Below are 25,255 nucleotides of genomic sequence, written 5' to 3'. Positions count from 1 at the left end.
ATTGTAATATATCCTTCCTTTTATTTTTCCCAAGGGGTCACAGCAGAACAGAGAAAATATGTAGAAGAAAGCTAAAGGGATAAATAGAAAATAGGAGGTTAGTGTGAGCAGAGACGCAGTGGTAAGTAGGATATTCAGCTTAGGCTTCATTGAGAAATGAGATTTCAGCAGAGATAGAGTCAGGAGCAGAGGGCTCAGTCTTTGTAGGATTTGTGGACCTTTGTAAGGACTTTCTAGATTTTACTTTGAGTGAATGGGAAAACCACTGCTGTGCTTTCTACTCAAATGGTGATGTAATCTGACTTGCGTTTTCCTTTCATTTGAAAAGAACTCCTCTGTTGAGAACAAGCTATAGGGTGGAGATGAGTGAGGTAAAAGCAAAAGCAGGGAAATCTGTGAGGTATTGTCATAATCCAGTTGACCTGTGATGGTGATGCTGAAGGTGTTTTGAAGACAGACTTATTCAGGTGGAAGCCTGTAGACCCTTCTCTAAATACCTTTCGTGCACCAGGTAAAAACTTTAAATTTTGTGGTACTAGGGATTGAACCCAGGGGTGCTGAGCTATATAACTCCAGCCCTTTTTATTTTTTATTTTGAGACAGTTGATCAGATTGATCTCAAACCTGCAACCCTCCAGAGTCACTTGGATTACAGGTGTGCACTACCATGTCCAACTTAAAATCTATTTTGTTTGTATATCAGTTAACTATTACTACGTAACAAGCCAAACACAAATGAAACAACTTGAACACAACTTATTTGCTCAAGATTCTGTGGGTTGGCAATTTGGGCTGGAGCAATCTGTCTCTGCTCCACATAGTGTTTTCTGGGATCACCGGTATATTTATAATCACTTGCCAGTCAGCTGGGGCTGACCAGTACCAAATGTCTAATTTGCACAACTAGCAGTTGGTTGACGATATAGGGCCAACTAGAACAGGTGTCTCTAAATCCAGCAGGCTAACCCAGATTTCTCTAGGTGACAGCTGGGTCCCAAAATGCAGTGAGTACATAAGTCAATGTGCAATGTTCATATCAAATCTCTGTTTGTGCCATTGGCCAAAGCAGGACACATGGCGGAGCCCCAAACCAACATGGAATGGAATTTCACAAGAGAATGGGTTCAGGGAGACTTCGTTCAAAAGTCTGCCATTATTGCAGCAATCCACCACAATCTTTATGAAAACCCTGTGAGGTAGGCTCTACTAACATCCCCACTTTCGACCAGGCCTGGGGGTGCGTGCCTGCAGGCCTGGCTACTCAGGAGGCTGAGGTGAGAGCATCACTTGAGTCCAGGAGATTGAGACCAGCCTGGGCAACATAGTGAGATGCCATCTCCAGGTTGAGGTGGGGGGATTGTCCCCATTTTTTCAATGAGAAATAGAAACCCAACAGAATGTTAAGGAACCCATAACTGATAAGAGTCATAGTCAAGATTTGGACCCTGACCCTGGCTGCAGAGAGTGTGTTCTTAAGTACTATACTGAGGAAAAGCCATGGGAGGGCCATGGAACGACCCTCCATGTGAGGGGCCTCCAACAAGGCCAAGGTCCTGCCCTGCAAGCGCAGGGTGGGCCAGCAGTAAGTGGAGGGCTTGTGGGTAGGGATTCCTAGAAAAAGAAAAGAGAAGCAATTCAGCCAAGAAGTGGAATCAGAGTCATGGGCAGGGGAAAGGAACCCTGAATCAAACTGCAGAAGGCAGATGCAGGCAAAAATAGAAGTCGGCATCTTGGAAGCCAGCCCCACAGAATGGAGCGACCACCGCTCTCCTACCCACGGCTGCTCAAAGGCCAGAGGGCAAGGTCACATCCCCGGACAGAGGTGCACCTAAAGAATGATACCTAGTTTTGTCACAGCTTATCTGGAATCGTGGTCATCACAGCAGAAATAAAATCCAGTTTTACTCCTTTTTTGTGAGGGTGCGGGTGTATGTAAAAACCGGGAAGAGTGAATGTGCTGAAATAACAGTGAGCAGCTTTGAGCAGCCTCTGAGTGTATTTATAGACATCAAGTACACGAAATACACCCACATCATACACCCTCTCCCCAGGAATCCAGGATGTATGAAGAATAATACAAGGTGTACGTTTGGCAGTCTGTGCGGCACACAGGATGTGCTGGGTGTAATCACTTTTAAAATCCTTTTTGGTACCTGACCAGTGTTGTAGAAAAACTGTAAAGTGAGTTATTGGAAGGCACATAGGCAGAATTATTTCAAATGTAAGCTTTTTTTTTTTTTTTCTTTTTTCAACCATTGGCTCTGAGGTAATCTGTCTCAGTCTTTCAAGGTCAAGATCGTATCAGCTGAGCTGGGACCCCCGGAGAATAAATTGATGACAGGATAGCAATGGGTTGGAACTCTTCCTTTTCACCCCATACAGATCTCCAGTACCACCCTTGTTGCAATAAAACATATAGGTTGGCCAGGTGCCATGGTGCATGCCTGTAATCCCAGCATCTTGGGAGGCTGAGGCAGGAGGATAGCAAGCCTCAGAACCAGCCTCAGCAACCTACTGAGAGGCCCTAAGCAACCCAGCAAGACCCTGTCTCTAAGTAAAATACAAAAAAGGACTGAGGATCTGCCTTAGTGGATAAATGTCCCTGAATTCAATTCTGGTACCAAAAACGCAAACAAACAAAAATATATAACTGCACGGTTCAAAAAAGTTTATTTATTTATTTTTGGAACCACAGATTGGACCTAGGGCCACTTAACCACTTGGCTACTCTCCCAGTCCTTCTTATTTTTTATTTTGAGACCAAGTCTTGCTAAGTTGCTTAGGGCCTTGCTAAGCTGCTGAGGCTGGCCTTGAACTTGTGATCCTCCTGTTTCAGGCTCCTGAGTTACTAGGATTATAGGTGCATGCCCATGCACCCATCAAGAAAATTTTATTTTATAAAAGAGTAATAAGCTCTCTATACAGAGTTGTATGGCTTTAAGATGAAACAAACAAGACTAAGTGGGGATCTAGAGAATTGGAGGGACAGGTATCTCATTCAGAGGGGGACTCCCCCAGATCCTCACATTCCAAAGATTTGAGAATGAAATCATTATACTCAAGCACTCTACCACTGAGCTACATCTCCAGCTCTTTTTATTTATTTATTTATTTTTATTTGAGACGAGCCCTCTCTAAATTGTTGAGGCTGGCCTCGGGTTTGTGGTCCTCCTGCCTCAGCCTCCTGAGTTGCTGGGATTATAGGTGTGTGCCACTGCACAGAACTTGATTTGTCCTCACTAGAGGCAATAGACATGTGCATTGTTTACCAGAAACATCATCAGTTCTTCACTTGGAGGGAAAAAAAGGAAGAAAGTTACTGTGAAATCCAGGCTTAGAACAGATAGTACAAAAGAATAAGGGCATCTGCTTTTTCTGTCACCAATTTGTGCAGTGCAAAGAACAGAAGAGATTGGCAGAGACTCAGAAATGCTCAATCTGAAAGACAACATAGGCACATGGTTGCCTTTTCCACACACGTATGCCTCGATTTTAATACAGCAAACACTTTCTGAGTGCCTACTTCATGCTGCTGAGGGGTGCACAGAATTCACGGAAAATAAAACAGCTTCAGCCCTCAGGAGGCAAACACTTTGACCCTCTGCTTTGCTTTCCAGGGCTTTGTGGCAATTAAAGCACACTCTCCTATTTCTTGGAATTATATCGGTTGATTTGTTTCATTTTGTTTTGGTTCCATCATTGTTAGGCCACAAGTTTCTGCAGATATCTGATGAGTGGTAGACTCTATTTTTCACTTCTAGCCCCTGACACCTGATTTCCCAGGAGAAGAAACAACAGATTAGCAATATGTTATCTGTTGGGAAATTATCAGTGACTCAGTCCTCGGGGTTTCTAAATTCACAAGAGCTCACTGACAGGAGAAAACATCTTTCCTGCGCACATATGAATATGTAACAACAAATCTCATCATTATGTACAACTATGAGGTACAAATAAAAGTATGGAAAAATAAAATATTTATTCCTGTGAGTTGTAAAGTCCTTCTCTCTAGGTATAAACCATCTTCCCTCCTTTAACATAACTTCATAATGATGCCTCTTTTAACGTAATAACACTCGCAAAAGTTTCAAATCCATTATTTTTTACTTTGAAATGATTATAGGTACTCTACATATGACTCATTTGTCTGGCTCTGTGACAACAAGTAATAACTTGAATCAGGTTTGAGTTGCATCCATTACTAGCTGACTAACTGTCACTCAAAGGAGAAACTGAGTTCCTCTGACCTCTAGTATACTAAAAGTCCCTAAAATATTTTTTTTTCTTTTCCAATCATAGCTTGGGGATAATGGGATGCTCTGAGGGAAGACTGAATAAACTATCTCCTGGATTCATAGGAACAGAGAGAAATAAAACAGGTAGAATTTATAAAAGTCATTTATTGAAAGGAAGAAACAAGGAATGAGGTCTGGCTACCTTCCTCCCTCCCTCCTTTTTTTCCTTCCTACCTTCCTTCCTTCTTTCCATTATTTCTCCCTCTTTCTTGTTCTTTTCCCTCCAGCAGGAGGACACCCTTGCCCCCTCTGAGTTCCTCAGCTCTGCCCTCCAGGCTGGACTTCTCCTTCTCCAGCTCTAGCAGGGATTTGCTGAGCAGCTGCTTAGACCAGGGAAAGGCTGGTCAACCAGGAAAAGCAAACCAAAGTTGTTTCTCTTTTAAATTGGGACAAGGTTAAGGAAAATGTCCATTTTTTAAAAAGTGGTCTTGAAATCATTCTTTTTTTCGAAAGATTATTAGTGTCACGTACACTGCACCCTGTTAGACTGAAGACTGAGAGCTAAAATATATACAAATGACCAAAACGTAAGTAGAAAGTTGTGTGAGTTCTTGAAATTTGAGGTGAAAGAGATCCCTTTAGGTTAGGAAAAGCAGGGCAGGCAGGGGTAACAGAGAAGGTGGCTTTTGACTTGAGCCTCAAAGGATGACTAGGATGTCCACCGCACAGAGATGGATGGAGGGACAATGACCTGCTTCTTCACGACTTGGAACTCCATCTCCCTGAGATTCAATATCTCCTTCTATGAAAGGAGGATTTGAGGATCTAGAAGGTTCTCATGGCCTGACCTCCCCCAACCCACACACACATCCCCCTTCTAGCTAACATGGGATGTGGACTTTAGTTGAACTTTAGCAAATATTTGCCTGGATTTTGACCAAGATATTTCCCACCCTTCTTATCTTTAGGCCACTCCTTTTTTGTCTTTCTCTGCTTGCTCTCATTTATCCTCTGTAAGTTAATAAGGAAGCTACTACAGCTTGTTTAAATGTATGCATCAGCCACTGCCAAGGTTCAGCTGTGTATCAACCACTCTCTGGGTTAGTGGCTTACCACATTCCTTCTCACATGCACAGACTTCTGGGTAACTAATCCAGCCTAGCCTGTGCTGGGTGGCTTCACTTCCTCCTCCAATCTTTATTCGTTGGCTACAGTTTGTTCTTGTTATCACTTTTACATAATGTTGTGGATTCTTACCTTTGTCTACACCTTCTCCCAACATGTTGCGTATGAGGAAGAAGATACAGATAAATAATCATTATATAAATCAACACAAAACCCACATTTTCCAAAATTCTGTTTAATGTTAAAATGAATGTCCTAGAAGTAGCTAAAATCAAACCATAAGGAACTGCCCTCTGGACTTCTTTCCACAAGGTTTAAATACATGACATAGTTACCATTCTTGTGTGATAAAAGTCATGATAAGGATTCTAGTAATATCTCATTGAATAAATTTAGTATCTAAAAAGTTGGGCTAATTCTAGCATGGCAAGATCACGACCTCTGTACTTTTCTGGAAGAAAATGTTTGCTAAATAAATTGTTAATGAAAAAATTAAATCCAGAGGGAAATATTACCTTCCTTGGGAAGCACTTTCAAGCACTCTTGAAATTCCATAACAGCATTTATTTGCATATGAGTGATGAAGTAATTAAAAATGATCTTTATCTGTTTGTTAAAACAGGTTCAAAAGGAACTCTCCTTGGAAAATTCATGAGAATCAGCTCATATTCCAGGAGAGCTTTAAAATACAAACCCCTAGATCTTAAAAAGAACTTCATAAGTCAAACTTTAATTCACTGGAGTCTCTCAGATAATTATTCTGAATTAAAGTTTTCACCACGTTAAGCAATTTTACCCACCTACTGACGACCTTTAACAAAGCGCTTTAAGAAGGATAACAAATAGAGAATTACTTGGATATTTTAACCCAGATAAGTCAACCCAGACAAATTTGGTTACATATGATGATACCCAACTGAACCACCCTGCCTGAAAAGAAGGGTTTTGAAAAACACAAAGCTAGGAGGATTATGGAGGACCCCATGATCCCAACTACTCAGGAGGTTGAGGCAAGAGGATCACAAATTCAAGGTCAGCCTTGGTAATTTAGCAAGACCCTGTTCAAAAAATAATAATAATAAATAAAGTTTTTTTAAAAGGTCTGGGGATGTAACTCATGTGTGAGGGCTTCAGATTCAGTTCCCAATACCAAAAAAGAAAAACAAGAAAAAGAATTAGCCTTCCAGAGTGGCTTTACTTATATCTTAATATATAATTATATCCATATCTTCTATGGAATATAGGTGGAATAATGTTCCTGTTCATTATTCTGGAACATAGTTCTTCTCTGACAGTTCAGTGTAATTCTTGGGAAGCAAATGCTTGTGACTGTGAAAACGTGTGTGCTTGCTCTGCCAAGTAGTACGTGCCTTTGATCACCATTTTGTAACTCCAGGTTCTGGCAGCCGTGGACTTGTTACCCCGCAGTGTTGATTCCCTGTGCATTGTAGTGAGCAGCAGTCTTTACTTATTGCCATATATTTAACTTTATGATGATTTACTGTTTGTGAGCCTATGTTTCTTTCTTTCTTTTCCTTTTCCTTTTTTTTTTTTTTAGGTACTAGCGATTGCACACAGATGCTAGGTCAGTGCTCTGCCACTGAGCTATATCCCCAGCCATATTATTATTATTATTATTATTGGTAATTTTATTTTATTTTGAGTCAGGGTCTCACTAAATTGTCCAGGCTGTCCTTGACCCTGTGATCCTCCCGTTGCAAACTCGTGACTAGCTGGAATTGCAGGCAGCTGCTACCATGCCCAGTTCTTTGTTTCTCTATAAACTTTAAAATTAAGTAAATTTTCTGAATTGTCTCTCTCTCCCACAAGTGTTTACTTGTTCTTTTTCTCTCCCTCCCTCCCTTCTTTTTTTCTTCCTCCTCCTTCTGCTCCTCTCTCTGTCTTTCTCTCCTCTTTGTTCATTATTACCAAATCCTCATTCTGTCACTTTCACAGTTGCCACTAGTCCCCATCAAAACCCTTAAACTTTTGCAATTGCCACTTGGCAAGGATGATGTTTATCTGTTTCAATTCTGAAAGGCAGTGCCAAATATTTCAACTTAGCTCGGCCTTTAGTCAAGTTAATCAAGTCACAGATTAAGCCATCCAAATTCACAGCTTGCTCATGAACCAGACAAGTATGGGAAGGGGGAGGAAACTGGAACGGAACACTCTGGGTACTGCAAGATCCTCCTCGTCCCTCTGTCACCTCTTTAACCAAGAAAACTGTCTTAAGCTCTCAGTTAAATGACCAGTTCTTTTTAACTCTCCTTTTTTTTTTTTATTTTTTTTCTCTCTCTTTTTTTTTTTTAACTCTCCTTCTTTTAGAGTAATTTTCACTATATTTTAGTGCCTTTCAAATCTGTTTTATCCTATACACCTAGTTTTTTTTTTTCCAAAAACTTTACTTTCTGTAGATTTGTTACAAAAATCAAAATGTTTCCACCAATATACAATTATAACATTGAATTCTTTTGCTGGCACATACTTAGAGATTCTCATCCATGATTCAGTGAGGAGTAAAAAGGACAAGGTTTGATTTTCCAGTCTCCTACACAGACCTCTTCGAGAATCACTAACTGGTCCAACTGTACTACCTGTCAGTAAATCTACCCCCCCCAAAAAAAAAATTCTACAGAGCATGCCATTTTTTGTTGCAGATATTCCAAATTACACTAAACTATGAGTTTGGGCTGTAAACAGGGACTTAACTAGTCCCTGGGGAAAATGTTCAAGCTTCAAATGTTCTATAGTTGGTACTGAAACTTACAAGAATGACTTTGGATTTTGCAACTAATAAAAACTAGTGGCCCACGATAGCCCTTGTGCTTCCAACTGTGCTAAAGAGACTTTAGAGAGCTGTTTGAGTTGTCTAAACCAATTTTCTATCTGCAATTCCTTTTCAAAAACATGTAGTTCTATATTGTAGTTTCTATACAAAATTGGCTTGTGCACATCCCTGAAAAAAAATGAGATCCAGAAGTTAGTGATTGACTAATGGATAAGGCTGAACAAATTGGAACAATGTGGAAAACTTGCCTCTGCTAGCATTGCTCTGACCTTGGGAACTTGGGCCTTTCTAAAACTGAAGATTTTCTTTTTTTTAACCTCTTTGGCAAGGTATGTGTCTATGAATGTAAAACATTGAAAATATTGGTTTATGCATGGTTTTTATTTGTGGGACTATATTTTGCCTTTACATTATCAATATGCAATAAGCACATCCATAGCATTTTTCCTTTTTGCTAAAAAATAGGATTACCAGTATTATCTCATGAACTCTAACTGCCCCCCCACCATGTAATATGGTCATGTTTATCACCACCTCTCTCTCTCTCTCTCTCTCTCTCTCTCTCTCTCTCTCTCTTACTTGGGCTGACCAAATCTAAAAATAAAAAGTCTGTACAAACAATGTAATACTGCCACAGTTGTAAATAAAATTATAGCAGGTTCTAACATTTATCAATTACGTTGAAGAAATATATAAAATTTGACTGAATATATGTCATTTCCAGGAAATTTAAGACAAAACTTAATTTAGGGAATGCCTGTTGGCATTATTAGACAGAAAAAAATAACTCCTAAGTAAGTATATGTGAAAATTTAAGAACTATAAAGCTTATATTCATTGCTTTCAATATTATGGAGATTCTGCCTAATAGTTGCTGGTGTGCAGAATTGCTTTAGGTCAGGGAAAGAAAGATTAAATCTGTTTCTAAAACTATTCCATTCCCTCTGGAATATAATACCCTCTTGAAATATACTTGATATTTCAATTACAAATCCTTGTTTCTTTGCCAGAAATATATTTCTGGCAATGATGGGTAATGTACTAGGCCTTGGATGATGCTATTTTTTTGGCCTCTGAGTGCAAATTGAAGTCTCCTCCATGGAAGTCAATGATGCTTTACAATAACGTTTTCCTGGCCCTTTGATATGTCACTTCAAAACTGTTTTTCACCATGAGAATATGTGCAAAGTCAAAATATTTACCTTTCTGAACACTATCTCTTTTGAATATAAATGTGATATTTTGGCGGTAGAATGTTTTAAAGGATACGTGAACTCTTTAGGGTGGCACTTTGGGGTACGGAGATACGTGACTGTCTGAACCACCTTATTTCAAGTGCACTCAGTACTTCCCAATACTGCTTTGGCTACTGAGCTTTTGTGTATTTATTTAGAACTGAGTGTGCTTTGCAGAAATGTTCCCTTGATTTGATCTTTGCTCTTGTGTCCACGCCAGACTTCTGAAATGTGCTGTCCTGCACTGAAAGGAGACACATGTGGGTCAGTTTATTAAAACTAGCTCACTGTTCTTAAAATCCGGTGTATGCTCTTGGGTAAACAAAGAAGAAAGTAAAAACACATACTACAATCCCATCACCATAAGGAAAACTTCTAATATCAGTGTGGTGAATTTCTTCCAGATATTTCTATACACATTTGTTAACAAAAAAATTTTACAGCTTGCCTTTCTCTCCCCCGACTCACTTTCTTTCTCCTCCTTGCTTTCCACTCTCTCTAGCGTGCACCCTTTCTCTTTCTTTTCTCTTTTCCTCTCATTTTCTCTCTTACCCTGCAGGGAGACACTCTCTTTGCTTAATAAACTCTCTTATATGAAAAAAAAATTTTTTACATAAATGAACTCATACTCTTCTGAAATGTGCTTCTTATCCATCAACCATTTGTTTGTACACCTTTCCATCCCCATCAATATAGAGCTACTTTGATGTTTTATAGGCTGCAGTACCTACTGAAAGCATGCATCACTCTTTAATTAATTATCCAGGCTGTTTATGAATTTCTATCAGTGGTTCTCAAAATCACAATGAAAAAAAGAAAAGAAAAAAGAAAAAGGTCACAATGAGTATTATTACAGTTTCAATCTGTCCTCACTTATTCAGTTATTTCCTTTGGATTATTCCTATATGTGGAATTTTTTAAAAAATCATTTTTATGTGTACTGCCAACAAATCCTCTAGGAACATTGTACCAATTTATGTTTCCACCAGTAGGGTATTAAAGTATCCATTTCCTGAAACCATCTCCAACTCTGAATGTTATTAACCTTTTTAGTATTTGTCAATTTGACAAAAAAATAACATTTCAATGATATTTTTAATACTATTTGACTAGTCTTTAATTACTAATTAGGTTGAATATCTCATATGCTTATGCATCATTTGGATAACATCTTTTTGTAAACTTCCTATTTATTCTCTTTTGTCATCTTTATTTTGTTTTTACCCCATGTGTAAAATATTTTAGCCCTTTGTTTTGTAACACGTTGCAAAACATTTTCTCAATTTTCCATGTCCTTCTTTTTCATAGTGTGAGTTGGGGTTTGCTTCTTTTTTGTTTATAGCACTGAAGTTTAAAGAGTCAAAGTTATTGATCTTATCCTTTTGATTTCCAAATTTTTGTGACACAGTTTTAAAAGGCCTGCCATACTCTGAAGGCACATCCATCTTATAGCACATCCATCTTTTATCTGTCACACATCTGTTATCCATCTAGAATTTTTTTTTTCTTTGTACTGGGGATTGAACTCAAGGGCACTTAACCACTGAGCCCACATCTCCAGCCCTTTTTTGTATTTTATTTAGAGACAGGGTCTCACCAAGTTGCTTAGCACATTGATTTTGCTGAGGTTGGTTTTGAACTCACAATTCTCCTGCCTCAGCTTCCCAAACTGCTGGGATTATAGGTGTGCTTTTTGTGTAAGAGTTGATGTCTTTTTCTTAAGTTGACAAAAAAATTTTATATATTTATGGTGCACAACATGTTTTGAAATATGTATACATTGTATAATGGCTAAATCAAGCTGATTAATATGCATTATCTCACATACTTACCATTTTTGTGGTAATAACATTTAAAATTTGGCAATTTTGAAGTATATAATACTTTGTTAATATCCATAGTCACCACATGGCATAAGAGAGCTCTTTCTCTCTCTCTCTCTCTCTCTCTCTCTCTCTCTCTCTCTCTCTCTCTCTCTCTCTCTCTCTCTTTTTAAGGTACCAGGGATTGAATCCTGGGGCGCTTAACCACTGAGTCACATCCTCTTCCCTTTTAATTTTTATATGTTGAGACAGGATCTTGCTAAGTTGCTGAGTCTGGCTTTGAACTTGAGATCTTCCTGCCTCAACCTCCCAAGCCACTGGTATTACAGGTGTCAGCCATCACAACCATCTCAACAATAGAACTCTTGAACTTCTTTCTCCTGTCTAGTTGAAATTCTGGATCCTTTGATTTAACATTTCTCCAATTCCCAGGTCCTGCTTCCAACTCCCATCATGCTTAGAAGTTGAAATCTTAATTTTTTTTTTTTTCAGACAACACCTTTTGTCCGGAATCCTTACTGAATGATCATAGTTGTTTACTACTTATTTTAATGCAACCTCTATCATATAAATGATCACATGAATATATCCAGCATAGTGATCAAAGCATTTTATTTGGAGTCAGGCAAACCTCAATAAAATTCTATTATTCTCTTCCTATGGCCCTTCTTGTTAAGTTTTTACTACTGAAATCAATGTTTTCTTTTGATCTGTTCTCTAACTAGGTAAGTACTTTTAGAAACATATAATCAGAATATTTATTTTTGAGTATATAGTTTAAAATAACCTGCAAATCTTTTTTCTGAACCCCAGGCCTTGTGCTTGTGAGGTAAGCACTCTACAACTGAGTTATATCCCCAGCCCAAAAATGATCATTTTTTAACCTCCCCTCCAGCTCTCTTGATTCCTTAGATTAATATATTAGGGGCACCTTTATTTTATTTCTGATTTTAATGGGTTAAGAAAACATTCATCTAATTCTACTTTCCTGAGTGTTTTCATTAGAAATGGATGATAAATTTTATTAAATGCATTTATGGCATTTATCAAGATGATCATCTGGCTATTCTCTTTGACTTATTTATATAGTGAATTTTGTTAATAGTTTATAAAACTGTAAGCCACATTTGTATTTCTGGAATAAATCCCACTTGGTCATACAGTATTTGTCTTTTAATGTGCTTCTGGATTTTGTTCAAGACATTAAATACTACTTTGCACTTATAATTTGATTGTAAACAATGTATATCTTAACATTAAATTTTTTAGTCCTATCATTTTTTTTACTTCAAGTAATAAATTCAGAATCACTTAAAAAATGTATGGGTGTTAAGGGTATAGTTGAATGGTAGAATACTTTCCTAGTATACTTGAGGCCCTGGATTCAATCCCCAGCACCACCAGAAAATAAATTATATATATATAGTGGGGGTTATATATATGTATATGTATATATATGCAAATATTATATGTGTTATAAAATGGAACTACTATCACATGTAAATTCAACCCTAGATAGTGAAACTGTCTACATAAATTTGCTTAAACAATAATTTAGTCATCTTAAAACTTTGAAGTTTTATGTATATACCATAGAGAATTGAAAACACATGTTCATGTGAAAATGTATACACAAATGTTAATAGCATTGCCCATAATAACCCCAAACTAGAAACAACCCAAATATTCATCAGTTGATAATTAGGTAAACAAAATATGGTATAGCCATACAACATAATATTATTCAGAAATAAAAAGGAATGAAGTCCTGGTACACGCTACAACATGCATAAAAATATTGAAAACATTCTACTAAATGAGTGAAGACAGCAACAAAGGGGAATATATTGTATGATTTCATTTATATGAAATGTTCATGCATTAGTCAGGTTTTCATTGCTGTGATCAAAATACCTGACATGAACAACTTAAAGGAAGAAAGCTTTATTTTGGCTCACAGTTTCAGAGGTTTCCATCCATTGTCAGCTCCAATGAGCTGAAACAGAACATCATAGTGGAAGGGTAGCAGAGAAAAGCTGCTTAGCTCATGACAGCTGGGAAGGACAGCGCGAGAAAGAAAGAGGCCAGGGATAAGATATATTCCCCAAGAGTATGTTCCCAGTGACCTACTTCTTTCAACCATGCCCCACCTTCCTACAGTTTACAAACCTCCTTCCAGTAGTCCATTCGAATTATTAATCCATCAAATGGATTAATCCATCAAAGGGATTAATCCACTGATGAGGTTAGAGCACTCATGATATGATCACTTCCCAGAAGGCCCACCTCTGGACATTGCTGCATTGGAAACAAGTCCTCAACAAAAGAGGTTTTGGGGGGTCACTCCAGACCCAAGCCATAACAGTCCACAATAGGCAAATCCATAGAGACAAAAAGTAATTAGTGGTTGCTGGGGTCAAAGGGGCAGTGGGTAGTGAGAAGTGACTACTAATGGGTATAAAGACAAAAAATGTTCTGAAGTTAGATAATGTTCTGCTAATGGTTGCACAACTCTGGCTATATTTAATGTCATTGAAATACATACTTTAAAAAAAAATTTTCAGGTTGGGGATGTAGTATGGTGGTAAAGAGCTTACCTAGCATGTTCAAGACCCTGGATCCTATCCCCAGCACTGAAAAAAAATGAATTTTATTATATGTAAGTTACATTTCAGTAAAAAATTGTTATTTTAGAACAATTACATAATTATGTCCGTATTGAGTCACAGATGGGAAATAATTATTTACTCTTTTTGGTCCCAATTTCCAAAGGCTAACCTAGGAACTGTGAAACCCTCTGTTGAAAACTAAAGTTTTGCTGCAAGAAGAATTTTTAAAAGTCTAAATCTCTTGACTAATGCAGACAGAGAAATGTATGTATTTCTCCAATACTATGCATGGATCAGCAGCAGAGAAAGAGGGTAATTCTTGTCTGTAAAGCTTTACCAACGAAAGGCTTTACATTTTATAAAACATAAACTTAAAACACATTTTCTCAAATCCAGTTGATTATGTGACTTTGGTTCTTGCCCTAAAAGTTAAGGGACGGATGGGTGGGAAAGACCCATAAAGGGCAAAAGGGACAGTGACGTGCGTCAGAGAAGTATACTCTAATACATGAAATTCTCTCCAGGTTTTATACTCTTTTTGGGAAGGCTACAACTTCTCTTGTCAGACCCTAGCACCATCCTGAGATAGTCAGTCTTCACCACAATCTCTAAAAGACCACGTCAACTCATGTAAGTCATCAATCAAAACCCAAGTGATCATATGGCTGCTGTTATTGTCAAAAGATCAAGTTGCTCAGGGCAGTCAGAGTCTAGTCTAGGGATCTTTTAGGAAAAAGTAATCAAGTCTGAGTTTAATACTTAATTCCCAATTCAGTAGGGTATGTTAACGAACACTGACTAATTTGGAAATTACAGTACTGTAGGGTGCAGTAGCACTGATTTCAATTCTCACACAGGAAAAATTCTACCACTGCAATTATCCTCACCTGCAATCACTGGGTAGGCAGTTATGTGTCTTTGAGAAACCTGGATTTTTGAAATATCATTTTAAGGGGATTTCTTGTCTGAGAGTTGTTATGGCAGGGTATCTGCTTTAGAGGTCTTCTTTAATAAACAATTAACACATATAATTGTTTTATAAATAGTACAGCATAGGACGATCACTACTTCCACTACAACTCTTTAGAGTGGTAGTTAGAATCATAATTACATAGGGTTAGAAACATTCTTGTACAGTATTTTTGAACTCTATTATTAACACATAAAAGAGGCTTGGGGTTTCTAGTCATCCATCAAATAAAGATAGCTGGATCCTTTATTATGATGACAAGTATCAGAGAGGGGAAAAATGTTATGAAATGTGTTTTCAAGAATAAAGATGTCATTATTTATTCCCTTATTTGTTTTTATTTATATTTTTATTGATATATTTATATTTTGTTGTGCAGGACTGGAGATCCAACCCAGAGTTTCACTCATGCTAGGTAAGCGCTGTACCACCAAACTACACCTCCAGCCCTATTCACTATTAATAGACATAAATTTTAAGATGCTTTCCTATATTGGTGATAAATTTGTGCTGACCTATATCACTGTCTTGCCAAGATTTTCTCATCAGGGAAATACTTGTGTGACAGATGAGATATCTGAAATTTATCTCTCATTAACCAGAAGTGGGTCACCCGGGCTCCTGTACATGGAGGATATTGACTACGAAGGTCAGGGTTATGTTTTGGGTTGGGTCAGCCACCCAGCAAGATTGGCTCCACCATCCCTTCTCTCACGCTTTCCTAGCCTCAAACTCCGTGAAGTTCAGTGATAGGGAGAATAGAGATGTTTTGAGGCATATATGAAAGTAAAGGAGCTTATTTCATGAATGTCCTGATATCAGATTGTATTTATGAAATCTTGATAGTTTGAAAAACAAAGTGAAATATTTCACATTACTTGATTTTAAGACTCAGTAAAATGCTAGAGTAATAAAAAGTAGTGATATTAATGAGGAATAGACTAATGAAATAATAGAAAGCATAAAAATCGATTCATATATATACATATGTAGGATTGAATAATTATCAAGATACCAAGATCATTTAATTGAAGAATGATGATCTTTTTAAACAAATGGTACTAGAGTAGTTGGATTTCCATAGGGGAAAAAATGAACTATTGCTGTGGTTTGGATCTTAAAAGTCCCCCAAAGTCCCACGTATTGAAGGCTTGTCCCAAGCAAGGCATTACTAAGAGGCAGTGGAAACTTGCAAACACTGAGGGGCATGGACTTGAAGAGAACAGTGGAACCCCAGCCCCTTTCCCTCCCTCTTTCCACATCCTGATTATGAGGTGAATGGTTTTGTTCCACAGCATGTTCCTCCCACAGACTCCCACCAAAGGCCCAAGGCAACAGGGCCAACCGATCACGATGGAAACCTCTAAAACTGTAAGCCAAAATAAATCCTTTATTTTTATAAGTTGATTATCTGGGGCACTTTTATAGTGAACAAAAACTGACTAACACAACCATATACCTCATAAACAAATTTTAGCTTAATATAAAAACTAAAACTTTTGGAAAAAAAAAATAGAGGCGAATACCTTTGTGATCTTGGATTAGGTAAGGGTTTCTTAGAGTACATGCAAACAACTAACGATTAAAGAAACAAATTTAAATTAGACTTAAAACTTTTGATCTTTGAGGAAACAAAAAGGGAAGACCCAGAAACTCTGCATTTCCTTTCTTGATGGTGACCTGAAGACACCATGACAGGTGATAGACAAGGGTGAAAAGAGGTGTCAGTGAAATGAGGGCCAACTGTCTAGACCACCTCAAGTCTGACCTATTTTGATGCCTTGGTGGTATTCCTGTTTAAACACAAAATAGTTATGAGGTCCTTTCTATGACCAAGCACACAATGCACACAGAACAGAAGAAATAAAGCTGAAAGTGAACAGGCAATTGACTGCCATGAAGAGAGGAAGATACATGGGCTCATTTTATGGAGCTAAGTTAGTCTTGATTCCAAAACCAGATAATGCTGAGTCAAGGGGGGAAAAATTATAGACCATTTTACTTATGAACCTAAATAAAATATAAGCTATCTAAATCCAAGTGTGTACTTAATAATTAATATGTCATGATCAAGTTGGAGTTATCTTGTCTCTGCAGGAATAATTTAACATCAGAAAAAAAAATAGAGCAATTTGCCACATTAGTAGATTGAAGGAGAAAAATTATACAATTATCCAAATCAATGCACAAAAATGCATTTGATAATGTTTGACATCCATTTATGATTTAAATAATTAGTAACTAAGAATGGTTGACAGGCTGGGGATGTAGCTTAGTGGTAGAGTATTTGCCTAACATGTGTGAGGCGTTGGGTTCAGTCCGCAGTACCATTAAAGAAAAAAAAAAAAAAAGGAAGAAAAGAACTGACAACTGCCTTAAAGGTCATATACCTGCCTCCAGCAACATCTGAAGGATGCATTTCCTGTAAGCTCAAGTACTAGAAAAGAATACCTGTTTCCATTTAACATCATCCTGGCAGGCCTTGACAAAGCAAACAGAAACAAAAGAGAGAAAGATGTATAAGAATTGGAAGAAACAAAACTGTCATTATTGCAGATAGTGTGAATTTCTACTTAGAAAAAAATAATAAAATCAATAGAAAAATTATTAGAATGAGTAAAATTGATTTAGCATGGTTACTGGTTGTGTGATTAATTTTAAAAATCAAAATTATTTCTCCACATCAAAAAATAATCGGAAAATACTACAAAATCTCAGATATTATTTGCAACTACAACAAATACATAAGGTGTTTGAGAATTAATTTAACAAAGAACACACAAGTCTTCCATGTAGCATACTTTTAGACTCTAATATTGGGGACAGAGGATAATTGGAATAAAAGAAGATAAATTCTATGTGCTTGGATAAAATTTTTTTTGTTGTAGATGGACACAATATCTTTATTGTATTTATTTATTTTTATGTGATGCTGAGGATTGAATCCAATGCCTCATACATGCTAGGCAAGTGCTCTACCACTGAGCTATAACTACAGCCCCATGGGACAATGTAGTTTTTTAAATAAATGAAAAATTCCCCTAAATAAGCCTATGTTTAAGACAACTTCAACTAAAGTAACAGTTGAATTTTTTAAGAAATTTAGTAAGTTTATGCTAATGTTCACATGAAAGCATAAATATCCAATAAACAATGGAATACCGTACTATAGTTATTATGGTTTGGATATGAGATGTCCTCCAAAAACTCTCATGCAATAGACAATGCAGGAATGTTCAGAGTTAAAAGATTAGACTAAGAGAGAGAATCTGATGATGCCACGGATGGATTAATGGTTTGAGTGTATTACTGGGTGTTCACTCTAGGCAGGCAAGGCATGGCTGTAGGGCCATGCCCTTGAGGATTATATTTTATCCCTGGCTCCTCACTTGCAGCCGTGGGCCGGGCAGCTTTCCTCCCTGGTTCTCCTCTGCCACGATATTCTGCCTCACTACCAACCCAGAGCAGTGCAATCCCCGGACTATGAACTGAACCTCTGAAACTCCGAGCCCAAAATTAAACTCTCCTCCACTTAGTTATTCTTGTCAAGTATTTTCGTCACAGAGAGGAAAAACTGACTAACCCGGCAATGAAAAATTACAGATACTAAAACAAAATGGATCACTTCAAAAATAAAATGTTGAGCTGGGGCCGTAGCTCAGTGGTAAAGCTCCTACCTGGCATGTGTGAGATCCTGGGTTTGATCCCTAGCACCACAAAAATGAATAAACAAACCAATAAATAAGTAAAGTTGAGTACATTCATATGATGGTATAATTCTGTCTATATGAAGTTTATGAATTAGAAATCCATACACAAGTAAAAAAATTACAAAGAAAAGCAAAGATATTATCACCCTTAAGCTATGACACTGAAGCTAAGCATGGTGGCACATACCTGTAGTCCCAGCCATTTGGGAGTATGAGGCAGAACAATTGCAAGTTTGAAGCCAAACTCAATAACTTAGCAAGATCCCGTCTCAAAATAAAAAATGAAAAGGACCTGGGTTATAGCTCAGTGGTACAGTGGACAGGTTCAATTTCCGCTACCAAACCAAACCAAAGAAAACTAATGACCTTGGCCCTTTGCGGGGCTGAGAGGAGGTTATATTTGGAAAAGAATGCAGGAGTACCAATAATATATACAATTGTTTTCTTTATCACAATTTTTGAAACTGTATTTTTGTTCTGCATTGTATATCTTAAAACACAATGTTATTTTTTTGCAATTTTCTAATAAATCCATTTTTTAAGTTATGTTTTAATTTTGATAAAAGAGAATAAAAAAAGCCATTTTTCCATACCAGCGGACAAGGCATCACACAGAGCTATGGTAGTTTTTAAAATTAAGGGAGGAGAGAGACTGCTTAAAAATAGTGGAGAAATGCTACCCCAGATGGAGAAATATAAAACTGATGCTAGCATCACAGGCAAATGTGGACCCCAGGTGGACAGGAGACCTGAATGGGAAGGATAAGAACCATAAGGTTAGTAGAAGAAAACCTGTATAAAAGTGGGAAAAGACGTATTCAGACTTTAAAAGCACTAATGAGGCAAAGTATTGATAAATTTGATTACAAAATAAGAATTTCTACTTTAAAAAGAACACAGTGGAGACCATTAACAGACACATAACAGATGAGAAGACAACTGCAGTGCTAAATCCAACAAGGAATTAGGCTAGAGTCTTCAAGGAGCACCTGCAAATGAACAGGTGGATGAAGAAATCCCCGGAGGCATGGTGCACCTGCATAGCCCCAGCCACTTGGGAAACTGATGATGGCTTGAACCCAGGAGTTCAAGGTCAGCATGGGCAGCATAGCCAGACCCTGACTCTAACAACAGAGGGGAGCAAGAAATCCTAGTAGAATCATGGACAAAAACTTGAGGCCTGGGGATATAGCTCAGTTGGTAGTGCCTTGCAAGCACAAGGCCCTGGGTTCAATCCCCAACACCATCCAAAAAAAAAAGGAAACCCAAGAGACTAACAAATATTTAAAGCGCCATTTGAATTTGTTAATAACAAATCCCTTTATATTGCACTTGAGTTCATGCTAATGATGAGAGGAGAGTGGGAACCCTAGGTAGGCTGCTCACCAGAAAGAACAATTGATTAGAAACCTGGAACTTTCTTTCAGTCCCACCCACTGATTTTTCCTGGGAGGGGAGGGGATGCTAGAGAATAAATTCTATAAAGATTCTTTAATAAGGAGATTTGGAGAGTTTCCAGGTTCGTGGACATATTAAAGTGCTGGGAGTGTAGTGGGTCCTGAGATGACACTCCTCACCCCTCCTTCACATACATTACCCTGTGCATCCCTTCCATTTGGTTGATCCTGGCTGTATTCTTTATGACAAGCCAGTAGACCTCAGTGAAGTGCTGCTCTGAGCTCTGTGAGCTATTCTAGCACATCATCAAACCTGATGAGGGTGTTGTGGGACTCCCTCATTCTGGTTAGTCAGAAATATAAGTGAGCCAGATCTTGCTAGTGGTATCTAAAATGAGGGAGCCTTGTATTACTGAGACCTTGAAATTGTGAACCCTGATGAGAATTCCAGGTGAAGTCAGAATGGAATTAAATCACTGGATATCCGATTGGTATGGAGGAAAGTAGACTTGCCTATTCATATTATGCAATATGCTTTAGCAGCTTAATAAATGAATTGGAACAGAAACAGAATAGAAAGCTCAAAAATAGACCCATATAAATATAGTCAACTGATCCTTCATAAGGGAGCAGAGGCGATATGATGGAGTTAGGGTAAGTCTTTTCTACAGATGGCACTTCAGCAACTGGACATCTACATGCAGAAAAAGGAATCTAGACACAGACCTGACACCCTTCACAAAAGTTAATTCGAAATGGGCCACAGATCCAAATGCAAAATGCAAAATTATAAAACTCTTAGAAGATGTCTAGGAGAAAACAGATGATGGCATTAGTGCTTTAGATAAAAAACCAAAGGCACAGTACATGAAAGAAATCATCCATAAGCTGGACTTTGTTAAAATTAAGAACTTCTGTTCTCCAAAAAAACAATATGAAGAGAAGTCAATCTTAGATCTGTGAAACATAATGCTGAATTATAAAAGTGAGTTGCAGGACATTACTAATAATAATATATCATAAATGTGTAAATTTTAGAAGTAAAGGAATGCTGTATTTTTGAGGTAATAATAATAATTAGAGTTTGTCTGGGGCTCATTATGTAGAAGGAATTATTCTGCATGCCCTTCATAAGGTCATTCATTAATTCGCCCACTCTCTGAGGAAGGCACTATTTTTATTCCCTGTAGCAAATATGAGAATATACCACTCATATCTGCTGCTGGGTATGAGGTTGACTGATCACCCCAGCTGCTGTGCTCAGAATCCAGCATCTCATTTACTCTGAAGTCACACTTCCCACATGCTGTTCTCAGCCTGTGTATGAATGTGACAGGGACCTAAGGCAGACTCTCCTATGATATGGGGATGACCCATGTGGGTGATTTTGCCTAGCTAAAACATCCTTAAAACTGCTGCAGTCTGAGACCATGACTCTCCAACTCTTCCTCCTCCTCTCTTGCTTCAGAGAGTCAGAACAACTCCACACTCATCTCTTCCCCAGTCTTCTAGCTCTGTGGTTGACAGCCTCTAAGATGACCTCTAAGGATCCCTCATTTCCTGGTACCCATATCCTTGTGTGCCCATATCCTTGTGTATGTCTAGGGACCTGCTTCTATTGAATAGAATACAACAAAGTGACAAAGAGGTGGGATTTTACTTCTGTGAATAAATTGCAAAAAACTACAACTTCCATCTTGAACACTTCACCTTTCTCCTTTGCTGTGAAGAAAGGCAGCTGCCATGTTGCAAATTGCTCTTTGAAGAGAACCATGTGGAAAGGAACTGAGGAAGGACAACAGCCAGTAATGGCCAAGGCCCTCCTCAGTCAACAGTCCATGTGGTACTGAGTTCTGACAGCAATATTGTAAGCAAAATTGGATCCCAAAGTCAAGCCTTCAGATGAGACCACAGCCCTGGGTGACATACTAATTGCAGCCTTCTGAGAAAACTCGAAGAGAGGAACCCAGCTAAGTCAATCCCATTTTCATAACACAGGATTCTGAGATAATGAATGTATATTGTGCTGTCACTAAATTCCAGGATAATTTATTATGCCGCAATAGGTAATGCAAGTGATTCACTTTTCCCCTTACAGGTGCTCTCCCAACAAACCTTTGTGTGTTTAAAATCATCTTAGTGCCTGGTTTTTAGAGGACTCAACCTAATGCATTTTCCTTTACAGATAAGAAAACTGAGACCTAGAGAGGTTAATTTTGGGGTTACAAATAAATTTTAACAAGTAGGTAAATTCACAAATATGGAAACTGTGACTAATGAAAATCTACTCTATACTTACTACATTATACTTTAAACTTGGCAGGGTTTGGAAGTGATTTTCCAACAAGACGGTCACACATTTGGGTAAGGTGTGTAGTATTATTCTGGCTTTGCTTGGATGTATATGGAAAAATATATTAAACAGTATTTCACATTCTATGGGTATAAAAATTCCTTGGGGACCTTGCTACAATGCAGGTCCTGTGCCTCAGTGGAAGTTCAGGTTCAGGTGATCTAGGGTTGAGCTAAGTAATCTTCATTTTAAAAAAGCAAACTCAGGTAATTCTGATGCAAATTTGAAAAGAAATAGAAATTTAGAAATATATGGAAATTCTGCTGTTTGGTTAATACACTCCAGTTGAAGACACATCAATAGTCAAACAGATCTGGGTTTATTGACTCAGTTCATTGCAACTAGGGAGACCACACACCATGGAGCACTATGGGGAAATCTCATTTATAAGAGATGGAAGAAAAATTCTCAAGGAATTTAGCTTGTTTTAGGCATTTTGGGGGAGGCTTCCAGAAAAGAGGCGTTTGGCACTGATTGAGTACTGTAAGAAGCAGACCATTCTATGATTGAGTATCTTTAATAATTTTTATCTAGAAGGTGGGAGAAATCAAAGTTGCATGCAGTTGGTAAAGAACCAGCAGTTACTCTGCTGGGAGAGAGAACATTTGATCATTTTTATGGTTTTCCAGTGGCCATAAAGCTTTTCGTTGAGCTCAGACACAGTTATAGAGTGGTTTTGGTTCTGTCTCACTTCATCATGGACACAGAGTGACCTTATTCAACACTGGTGCTCTAAGATTATTTATGTTCAGCAGGAGAATGTTATGAACTACCCTTAATGCCATCGACCCTGAGGCCCAGTTGTTGGTACAGGTCAGCTCCCATCTGTGCAGGATTGCTTTACTCTTTCTCACTGTCCTTTTCCTCTTTCTTCCGTGGTTCTGCCACCTCTCCTGATCCCATTTTTGCCAGCATCTGAACAACTGCAAGTCCAGCAATGCAGACACTGGGAAGAACAGACCTGCTCACCACTCCTCTCACAACTGACCCGTCGAGGATGTGAGAATATCCCATTCTCAGAAAGATACTCACTCCTGCGTTAACTGATAATACACAGACATACATATGGGAGAGGAAAATGCTCCCCAACCACCCACAATGAAATAAAAACAATAGGATACTTTAAATTGCTATGTTAAGTGAAGAAATTTTGTCTTTGCTATTGCTCTTGGCATATAGTAAATGTTCAGTAAATATGAAATGTGACATTGGTGGTGATCTTGGGGAAAAAGGGAGAAAGTAGTGGTGTTAAAGGAGTCGGAGGTAGTTTATCTAATTTTAAATCCTCAAAAAAATTACATCCACATTTAAAAATAGCTCTAAAATATGTCATAGTTAAAAAACAAAAAAGTATGTGTTTAATGATCAAAAGTTCATTAGGAGAGGGCTGGGGTTGTGGCTCAGTGGCAGAGCGCTTGCCTAGCATGTGGGAGGCACTGGGTTTGATTCTCAGCACCACAAATAAATAAATAAATACATAAAGGTTCATCAACAACTAATGAAAAAACTTTTTTAATAAAGGTCATTAAGAGGAGAGGAAATGTGCGTATGTGCTTATATGCATATGTAAATATACCACAAGGAATTTTATGTATGAGTAGAAAGAACCAATCAAAAATAAATAAATGAGTGACAGGAAGATTAGTACAGTGAAGGAAGGAGCAGGGAGGGAGGGAGGGAGGGAGGGAAGGGAAAAAGCAGGGGGAGCATGAACTAAAATCAAATTCCATGCATGTATGATTTTTTTCAGGATGAACTCAAATACCGTGTGTAACTGTAATACTCTACAAAAAAAAAGTCATTAAGAAAACCAAAACACCTGGTTTAGACTTCTTAGAAAAATGGAATCTACTACTTTTTTAAGAATCTTAGATTCATCAAATTAGATGTTCCATTGGTTCCAAGTCTGTCTTGATCTGATAACTAAAGCTCATCGGTTTGCATTGTGATGTAAATCATTGGTAAATCCTGATCTTTGTAAATGGAGTGAAGGTTACCATTAATGTGTTAACATTACTAGCTACAAATGTTTAAATTTAGGTACTCTCTGAATGCTTTTACTTGTTCAGAATTCAGGGAGTGAAAATGTCGTTTTCTCATCATTAAAAAAATATATATATTTGCACATTGAAAATATGTGCCAATGAAACAGCTGAAAGGGAAATGAGGGAAGCAACTCCATTTGCAATAGTCTCAAAAAAAAAAAAAAAACAAAAAAAAAACTTGGGAATCAATCTAACCAAAGAGGTAAAAGATCTCTACAATGAAAACTACAAAACATTGAAGAAAGAAATTGAGGAAGATCTCCCATGTTCTTGGATAGGCAGAATTAATATTGTCAAAATGGCCATACTACCAAAAGTGCTATACAGATTCAATGCATTAAAATCCCAATGATGTACCTTACAGAATAGAGCAAGCAATCATGAAATTCATCTGGAAGAATAAGAAACCCAGAATAGCTAAAGCAATCCTTAGCAGGAAACAGTGGGTATCACAATACCAGAACTTCAACTATACTACAAAGCAATAGTAACAAAAATGGCATGGTATTGGCACCAAAATAGACAGGTAGATCAATGGTACAGAATAGAGGACATGGACACAAACCCAAATAAATACAATTTTCTCATACTAGTCAAAGGTGCCAAAAATATGCAATGGAGAAAAGACAACCTGTTCAACAAATGGTGCTGCGAAAACTGGAAATCCATATGCAATAGAATGAAACTAAACCCCTATCTCTCACCCTGCACAAAAATCAACTCACAATGGATCAAGGACCTTGAAATTAGACCAGAGATCCTGCATCTTATAGAAGAAAAAGTAGGTTCAAATCTTCAACTTGTTGGCTTAGGATCAGACTTCATTAACAGGACTCCCATAGCACAAGAAATAAAAGCAAGAATCAATAACTGGGATAGATTCAAACTAAATAGCTTTCTCTCAGCAAAGGAAACTATCAGCAATGAGAAGAGAGAGCCTATAGAGTGGGAGAATATCTTTG

At 37.8% G+C, this 25,255-nt stretch overlaps 1 long non-coding RNA gene across 2 annotated transcripts in view; it reads left to right on the top strand.

The window, feature by feature from the left end:
* Positions 1–23,851, top strand: part of LOC124982198 (uncharacterized) — a 35,390-nt gene extending 11,539 nt beyond the window's left edge. The window contains exons 3-5 of one of the 2 annotated variants that reach the window (XR_007108213.1): positions 15,168–15,203; positions 16,084–16,159; positions 23,161–23,851. This is a non-coding gene — a long non-coding RNA (uncharacterized LOC124982198). The remainder of the gene's footprint in view (positions 1–15,167; positions 15,204–16,083; positions 16,160–23,160) is intronic. The other variant, XR_007108214.1, reaches the window with a different exon arrangement.
* Positions 23,852–25,255: the final 1,404 nt, after the last annotated feature.

Source organism: Sciurus carolinensis, chromosome 4 (genome assembly GCF_902686445.1).
Source record: "Sciurus carolinensis chromosome 4, mSciCar1.2, whole genome shotgun sequence".
Lineage (NCBI taxonomy): Eukaryota > Metazoa > Chordata > Mammalia > Rodentia > Sciuridae > Sciurus > Sciurus carolinensis.
This window is presented reverse-complemented; position numbering and strand designations above follow the sequence as displayed.